Source organism: Triticum dicoccoides, chromosome 7B (assembly GCF_002162155.2).
Source record: "Triticum dicoccoides isolate Atlit2015 ecotype Zavitan chromosome 7B, WEW_v2.0, whole genome shotgun sequence".
Lineage (NCBI taxonomy): Eukaryota > Viridiplantae > Streptophyta > Magnoliopsida > Poales > Poaceae > Triticum > Triticum dicoccoides.
Window position 1 is genome coordinate 540,805,379 of NC_041393.1, and position 9,313 is coordinate 540,814,691.

General features: G+C 46.2%; 1 pseudogene; it reads left to right on the plus strand.

The window, feature by feature from the left end:
• Positions 1–299: 299 nt before the first annotated feature.
• LOC119341301 lies at positions 300–8,848 on the plus strand (annotated as a pseudogene).
• Positions 8,849–9,313: the final 465 nt, after the last annotated feature.

Genomic DNA, 9,313 nt, shown 5'->3' on the forward strand with positions numbered 1-9,313 from the left:
TCTTGCAGGATTTTATCGCCGCTTTGTGAAAAACTTTAGCACAATTGCCGCTCCTTTACATGCTTTGAGTAAGAAGAATGCTCCTTTTGTTTGGGGATCTTTGCAATCCACCGCTTTTGATGAGCTCAAGTCTTTGCTTACTCATGCTCCGATTCTTGCTTTGCCCAATTTTGACAAAACTTTTAAGGTTCATTGTGATGCAAGTGGTACCGGAATTGACGGAGTTTTGATGCAAGAAAAACGAGCCATTGCTTATTTTAGTGAAAAACTCTCCGGTGCTCAACTTAATTATCCCATCTATGATAAAAAATTGTATGCTTTAGTGCGTGTGCTACATGTTTGGGAACATTATCTTAGACCTCATGAGTTTGTCATCCATACCGATCATGAAACGCTTAAGTACTTAAAAGGTCAAACTAAATTGAACAAGCGTCATGCCAAATGGAGTGAATTCATTGAATCTTTTCCTTATGTGATCAAGTACATTAAGGGTAAAGAAAATGTTATTGCAGATGCACTTTCACGCATATGCATGCTTGTCACTCAACTTGAGTTGAATGTTATTGGTTTTGAGCATATAAAAGACTTGTATGAGCATGATCCTTATTTTGCTACTCCTTACGCTAAGTGTTTGACACACACGTCTTGGGAACGATACTACATAAAGGACGATTATCTTATGAGAGCTAACAAACTTTGCATTCCCGAGTCTTCTCTTCGTTTGCTACTTTTGCAAGAGGCTCATGGAGGTGGACTCATGGGACACTTTGGACGCGACAAGACCTTTGCCACGCTCTCCAAGAACTACTTTTGGCCCAAGATGTTCCGCGACGTCTCACGCTTCACCACCTGATGCTCTACATGTCGCAAAGCTAAGTTTAAAGCTCAATCCCATGGTCTTTACATTCCCCTTCCCATTCCTTATCAACCATGGGAAGACATTAGTATGGATTTTGTACTTGGTTTGCCTAAAACTCAAAATGGCAAGGATTCCGTCTTTGTCGTTGTGGACAGATTTTCTAAGATGGCACATTTCATTCCTTGCAACAAGATAGACGATGTTTCACATATTGCCAATCTCTTTTGTAGGGAAATCTTGCGACTTCATGGATTGCCAAAGACGATTGTCTCGGATCATGACGTCAAGTTCTTGAGTTACTTTTGGAAGACCCTATGTGCCAAGCTCGGAATCAAGCTATTGTTCTCTTCGGCATACCATCCTCAAACCGACGGCCAAATGGAGGTGACGAACCGTACACTCTCCACTCTACTTCGCGTGTTGATCAAGAAGAACATCAAGGAGTGGGAGGCGTGTCTACCCATCGCCGAGTACGCCTACAACCATGCAAGACATTCCACGACCGGCAAGTCCCCCTTCGAGGTCGTCTATGGCTTCAACCCTTTGTCCCCATTGGACATTCTACCTCTTCCTCTACAAGAGCGAACCAACCTCGACGCAAGTGCTCGTGCAAGCTACATCAAGAAGGTGCATGAAGATACAAGGCACACCATCGAGCGCCAAGTACAACGACTAGCGACCAAGCTCAACATCAACAAGCAACCCATGGTATTCAACATTGGTGATCTAGTGTGGCTACATCTTTGCAAGGACCGCTTCCCCAACGAACGCAAGTCCAAGCTTCTACCTCGCGCCGATGGACCTTTCAAGGTTCTAGCACGCTACAATGACAACGCCTACAAAATCGACCTACCACGAGGCAAGTACAACGTGAGCGACATCTTCAACGTCAAGGACCTCACACCTTTCCATGGTGATGCACCTTTTGATCCGAGGTTGGATCTCTCCCAAGGGGGGGGGGGAGATGATGCGGAGCATCCCTCGCTCACCCCCATGGATGTGCCTACATCTCCCTCAACACCACTTGGACCCATGACAAGAGCCCGAGCTAAGGCTATCGAAGATAAGGTGAACTCGCTCCTCTCCGAACTCCCTCTTCCTACTCACGAGACATGGCTACTACCTCATTCGGAGACTCTATGTGTAATCAAGTACATGGAGGTGAGCCAAGGATCAACTACTTGCAAGAGCCAAGACGGCGAGGACCCCAAGCATGATGGACAAGAAGAAGAGCTGCAGCAGAAGCTATAGGCATCGGACGTCCGACGAGTCCCAGGACACGGACGACCGGACCCTCCGGACGTCCGGTACCAGGCCACCCGAACCGAATCTACGGACGTCCGAGACGCTCCGGACGACCGGACGACCAACACCCGAGCCAAAACTACGGAAGACCGATAACCTCCGGACGTCCGGCCCCTCCAGAAGCTCCGGACGTCCGACCATCTACGGACGACCGACGCGCCTACACCAGAGCTGAAACGACGGACGTCCGAGCGCGCCCGGACGACCGGACCGTCCCGAGCCTCCGGACGTCCGACGCCTTCCGGACGTCCGACCCCTGAGTGACCGAACCTGCGGGCTGGAGCCCTTGTACCCCTTTGTTTTGACTTCCATTTGCACTAAGACTATAAATAGGACGCCCCCACCTCCTGGTACGGGCAGCATTGGATTAGCTCATATTTGTGTGAGAGCCTTTGCTCATCCACTTGGATACTTCTCCTCGGAGTTCAGGACCTCTTCGGAGAAGATCCCCCAAGCGGATTCAAGACCCCTTTCTAGGGAAGACCATCAAGACCTCCGTTAGGAGAAGAACTGTCCTTTGTATCCTTACCTTTGTTGATTGTGGATCATATGTTACTCTATGTTGTCGGTGATCTAGCACTCGTGTGATTGATTACTTGTCGGTTGAGTGTTTCTCTCGTTCTCCCCGTGTTTTCCCTTTAGTTCTTCCGCGTGTTCGTCGTGATTCCCCATAGGATCCACTCCAAACATGAAAGATCATCCGTCTAGGGTTCCGCCCTACATCACACTGTCCCTTGTCTTTATGGCAAAGAGTACATCTCTAAAACTCAATCAAACAAAACCCACACACCCTAATTCGACACCCTAAGGGAGGTATTTAAGCGGGGATAAAGGGGGAATCGGCAATCCTAGGAAGCAGAGAGGGGTCGAATCCAACTTTAAGTCGGCCCACTCCCTATACAAACTCTAAAAATTGCATATAGTCTTCTACTCCGAAAGTACATGGAACCGGATCAAATCTGAGGTGGCGCAACACCTAATTAAGGATGATTGTGGATGAACTTATGAAGTGTCATCTTGTGTATCTCATCAATGTCTTAGTGTGTCATTATGGCGGCCTCAAAGTCCCGAAATCTCCAGTAGAAACACCATCTTTGTTCCTCGTATGATTGATGTCATCTCGATGTTTGATCATGCTCCAATATTTATCCCTCTCATCTAGGCTAGGTCCTTCATTCCTATAAATTAACCTATTGATATGTGTAGGCTCTAGTAATTGGTCCTTGTCTCTTTGTTACTGTGGGGGCTATGGATGTAACTATCGTATGGATATCCTCGTTGTTGCTTCTACTGCCTCAAATGGAAAGAAAGCCCTGTGGAATCCAATGGGAGTCGGATCTAACATGGACAATATGCCTTAACAATCGCAAGAATCCTTGATGCAACATCGTGGCGCAACACCGTCAGGGCATCTTGTGGCACACGCGTCAACTGCACCACCGTCGAAGCTCTACAACCACCTCACAAGACGTCAACCAAACACCACTAATCCACTTAGAAGAAGACCTCGCCGTCCTTTCAAAGCAGGGCCTCCCTCCACATCGACAAGGCTAGAGGCATCAATAACGGAGTAGTTCAAAACCACGAACCGCACGGCGCCACTGGGCAAGGGTGATGCCCTCGGGTTGCCCAGGGACGGGACGAGGGTACAAGGGGAGCATGAGGGGCTAGGATGGAGTGTTGGCGACGTGGCGGTGGAGGGTTAGTGATGTCCACTAGGGTTCACTAACCTGTTGTTGCGCTTTGGGTTTCATTTGCTTTCTACATGCACCTTAAAAAGAATATCCGTTTCAAAAATATAAAAAGAATATGAGTTGCATGTTAATATTATGCATTTTTTTCTAGAGCACCACCCTCTGGACATACTATATCTTTTGATAAATTTTGAACAATCCTGAACATGATTTTCATGGAGTTTAATTCATCATGTGTTTTCACCAGATTCTCTCACAAGAAGATGTGTCCCTATGTAGCAACTTCGATACATATCTCTACCTAGTTTTTTAGAGTAAATATCACTGTGTTTTTTTAGTATGAACTGCTTAGTCAAAGTGGGGCATGAACAAGGGCCGAATGTAGGCCCGTTGGAAAGCGGGATTGCATTTAAGAGAAACTCTAGTAGAGTCGTCATATGAGCAGTCGCCATAATGCTTATGAAGCGCGCTTATGCATATGGAGGCTACCGAGGTGATGCGCAAACTTAGTCTCTATATTGTCTACTTCCATATCATGGGACTCACTCGGCAATGGAACATCCTTATTCCCCAATATCCATTTCATTCCTGTGTGTGTGTGGGTGGGGGGTGCACGTGAAGTTTTGTTTGCACCAAATGGTTTAGCTGGATGAAGTGCTCTCCCAATGTTAGCTCCGAGATGCGATTATGGAGGACGATCCATAAATTATGACGATTACATGCATGATGACTCTGCTAGTTAGAATCGTCATATTGGTAGTTAATATGGCGATTGGGCAGTACGATGACTTCGCTAAAGCTGCTTTGAAACAATTGAAGAATCAAATTAAGACAATACTCCCTCCGGTTTTTTTAGTTTGCATATAATATTTGGTCAAAGTCAAACTTTGTAAAATTTGACTAGCTTTGTAGGAAAAGATATCAACATCCACACTATGAAACCAATAATATTAGATGCATGATGAAACTAATTTTCGTAACATATAACTTTAATATTGGAGATGTTAATATTTTTTTCTATAAAGTTAGTCAAACTTTATAAAGTTTGACTTTGATCAAATCTTATGTGCGGACTAAAAAACGGATGGAGTACAACCACATAGAGTCTACATCTGGCATGTGCATAATTAAATGAGTCAATTACACTGGTGGTGCTACAACTTGACGCAAACGGTCACTTTAGTGCTACAAGTTGTGGCGTACATTAAAGTGATGCAAAAACTTGGCTCGGACGTGCAAATACGGTTGTTTATCCCGTTTGTATATGAAATGTGCGCTGACTAGGCATGTGGACCCTGCTGTCAGTGACTAGACTAAGGAGAAAGAGCGTGTGGCCTGATTTTCACAAAATAAACCTTGGAATTTTGATTTTTTAAAAAAGGTCCATGTAGATGTGGCATTATTCACCTCAGTGACCAGCGGGTCCCGCCTGTTAAAAATAAATAACAAAAAAGTAGGTGCCGCCAGGATTCGAACCCAAAACCACTTGCTACATCATGTACGGGTGAAACCACTCTGCCATCGACTGACTAGTATATAATTGACTTGCTGAAGTATTAAAAATTTATAATTTTATATAATACAAATATGTCATAAACTAGAAGTAAAATTATTGTTTCAATTCTACAGTCATTTTAATAATTATATGCACATTTGTATAGTTCAATATTTCTATAATTAAAAATATTCATATTCTAACATTTAAATTTTTGATTTGAATATTCAATCATGTATATTATTTAAGTTAAACAGATACACACATTTATAATTCATCATGTTAATTATATTATTATTAAAATGTTTGTATTATCTAAATTTATAACATAGAAATATCCATATCAATTAGATGTTTTAATATAATACGCGGTTGTATATTTACAAATCATCGTTTGTTTGTATAATATTTATAACACATGAATGTTTGAATATAAATTTTAATATTTACATTTTACAAATATCTTAAAAAATAGTTGGTGATATTTGCAGCCCATTCATTTAAGCTCCACCTGCATATCAAAGGTATATATATGTTGTTAACCATAATCGGAAGTATAAAACATATGGCATAGTTGTTAGATACACATCTTTTGTTGCAGATGGTCGCAGGTTCGAAACCTGGGGGGCTCCACCATTTTTTATTTTGTAAAAAAATATATTTAGAGGTTCTTTTTAAAACAGGCCACATGCCCCTGTCCTGTCGCTGTCGCTAACAGCAGGGTCCACACGTCTAGTCAGCACAGATTCCGTATACAAACGGGATAATCACCGTATTTGCATGTCCGAGTCAAGTTTTTGCACCACTTCAATGTACGCCACAACTTCTAGCACCAAAGTGACAATTTACGCCAAGTTATGGCACCACCAGTATAATTGACTCTAATTAAATGTGTCTTGCACCTGCACTGTAATGGACTTACGCAGGCCTTTTTTTTCTTCTGAAGAAAAGAAAATGATCCCCCGGCCCCCCCACCTCCCTCCCACAGCCGTGGTTTCTTAAAGAAAACGGAAACGGGCGTACATAGCACCGCGCAGCCATACATTTGTTCGGAGTGCCAAGCAAGCCAAAGGCGCGCGGCTGCACGGCGTATGCATGCACGCGCCGCCGCGCTTGCTTGATTCCGTGAGTTCACGTGGTTGCTAATTTAGCCACCAAATCACAGAAATCACCAATCCTTCATTCCACCATGAAAAACAAATTCGCCCTACGGCCCTATATATAACACCTAATGATCACGACATTTTATCACATCTAATCCCCAGAACAAACTAAATCCCAACAACACGGGAATAGACATCAAAGTTACCTCTCGCTTGCAGTTCTTACATTGAGCTTAATTAGCCCGGGCTGTTTTTCTGAAAGGTATGGCTCGAGCAAGAGTGATCGCAGCGCTGGCTGTGGCGATACTGGGCTGCGCGTTGGCCGCCGCCGCGGACGACATCGCCCCAAGTGCGTCGCGACCCAAGGCGCAGCCGCCATCCGGTGGATTGGCGCCGGAGCCGCAGCCCCCTGCGTCCGGGGGACTGCTGAAGGCGCACGCCACATTCTACGGCGGCGCCGATGGCGCTGGCACCATGGGTGAGCAGAGCTTGCTGAACATCACCCCTTCTTTCCTTTCGTGGTGAATGCTACCGTGTTCCGTAGCAGATATTTGTAACTGATTGACTACTGACCCATCACCATGTCATATCTAGGCGGTGCGTGCGGGTACGGCAACCTCTACTCGGCCGGGTACGGCACGAGCACGACGGCGCTCGGAATGACGGCGCGTCGTGCGGGCAGCAGCCAGGATTTGGATATAGGAGGGGCCAAGTCATATTGATTAAAGGAAAATACTCACTGTGGAAAAATAAGTACGGTAATACTACAATATTGTGTTGCTTCAACACAGCTAAAATAAGGTCTGTCTATGGTATATCTATATATGCCTTAGTTATTGCACATGTAAGTGATTCAACAAATATAAAAAAGGAAAAAAAGAAATACTCGTACTAATCTCTGCATAAAAAATAATCAATGTCAAAGGACCTAGATTTTTAATACTTAGGACACATCTAGATGTACTTTAGCAAAACTTATTAAAATATATTTACATTTGTATTGGTTTAAATTTGCCCCTACAATTGTCAATAAGATCAAAAATATTGATGATTTCATGAGTAGTTAACCTAGTTGCTAGCAATTTCCTGTCAATATAGATTATCCAAGCAGGTCATCCTCATTGAACTGAGATTGGTAAAAATTGCACATTAGCCACATTAACAACATTACTAGGTGGAGAACTCGAAACAACATACTAAGTATAAAAGGAAATTAGTCTTTATGGTGTTTGCAGCCCTTTTCTCTTCATGACCGCATCACAAATCAAACAGTGCAAATAAAATAAAATGAATTAGCACCAAATGACAACTTGAAAATGTATAAGATTAAAGTTGAGAGGGATTAGTAGATACAGTAGTTCTCAATAGTACTAACCTTGTGGCTGAACAGCTAGATAATTCACAGAGCTGGGGGATCTGTATGATTCGCCAGTTCAGAAGCATGTATCTACTGATTTTAATTGACTTCGCGAGTAGTGAGGGCACGAGGCAGCGGCCGCCGGCAGCGCTAATCGCTTCAGGTTAATCACGCTCGAGGCTTGGCTTGATTTAGGTTAACGCCAGGGGCCAAGTACTACGGCAACCAGTGGGCTTTTTTATGGGCCTTTCCCCCAGATTTTTTCATAACCTCGGTTTGGATTGAGGGGGGCCATAGTACGTATATTTCTCAGCCCAGTAGCTAATTACTCGTAGCCTCTTAATAAAATGTCGATCGTTAGGGGGGCCAGGCCCCTGCTCGCCCCCCCCTTGGCTCCGCCACTGGCGGGCAGTGCTACAAGATCGCGTGCGACAGCAAGCGGGTGGACCCCAGGTGGTGCAAGCTCGGCGAGGCGGCGACCGTCACGGCCACCAACTTCTGCCTGCCCAACTACGACCTGCCGAGCTACGACGGTTGCTGGTGCAACCCGCCGCGGCCGCATTTCGACATGGCGCAGCCGGCCTGGGAGAAGATCGGCGTCTATCGGGCCGGCATCATCCCCGTCGTATACCAAAGGTTTCCATCTTTAATCTACTCTCATCTGAGCTATACATCGATCTTTCTGCAAGTGGTTTACCACAATTGATGGTTCTGACCGCAGGGTGCCGTGCGTGAGGCGGGGCGGCGTGCGGTTCACCATCAACGGGCATGACTACTTCCAGCTTGTTCTCTTTGACCAACGTCGCGACCATTGGCTCGATCAAGTCGATGGATGTCAAGGGCTCCGAATCACCTGACTGGATGCCGATGACACGCAACTGGGGCGCGAATTGGCACTCTCTCGCGTACCTGACGGGGCAGAGGCTCTCGTTCAGGGTGACCAACGATGACGGGCGGACTCTTACGTTCACAAATGTGGTGCCACCCGGCTGGAAGTTCGGGCAGACATTTGCTAGCAACGTGCAGTTTAAGTGAGCAGCCTCACTAAAGAATATACTGGCCTGTGCCCCTGTGGGCGTACTGGTTGTTGACCCATTGGTGTTTCCATATGTACGAATATTACAACTTGTTTTACTGTTCTATACATGGAACTGATGATGTATGGCTCGTGGACCTGTCCACAAAAAATTTGGCCAGCCTGCATCCCTCGCGTCCCTCGCGTCGCCCCCGCCCTGGGCGACTCGAGGGCCTCCAACCCTGGGCACAACCGTCGCCCCCTCCTTCTCCCCTCCTCACGCCGCCGCGGGGTGACGCCGCCGGGTGAAACACGCGTGGCAGACGGCGGCGGCAGGGGGATTCCCTCTCCCGACTCCCCTTCTTCCGCGGGCGGCGGTATCCTGCGGCGGCAGGCCTCGGCGAGCGGTGGCGGAGCGCGGGGCACGCGGCGGCGAGCCTCGGCAGGCGGTGGCGGCTGCGCGCGGGGCAGACTCCGGGCCGGCG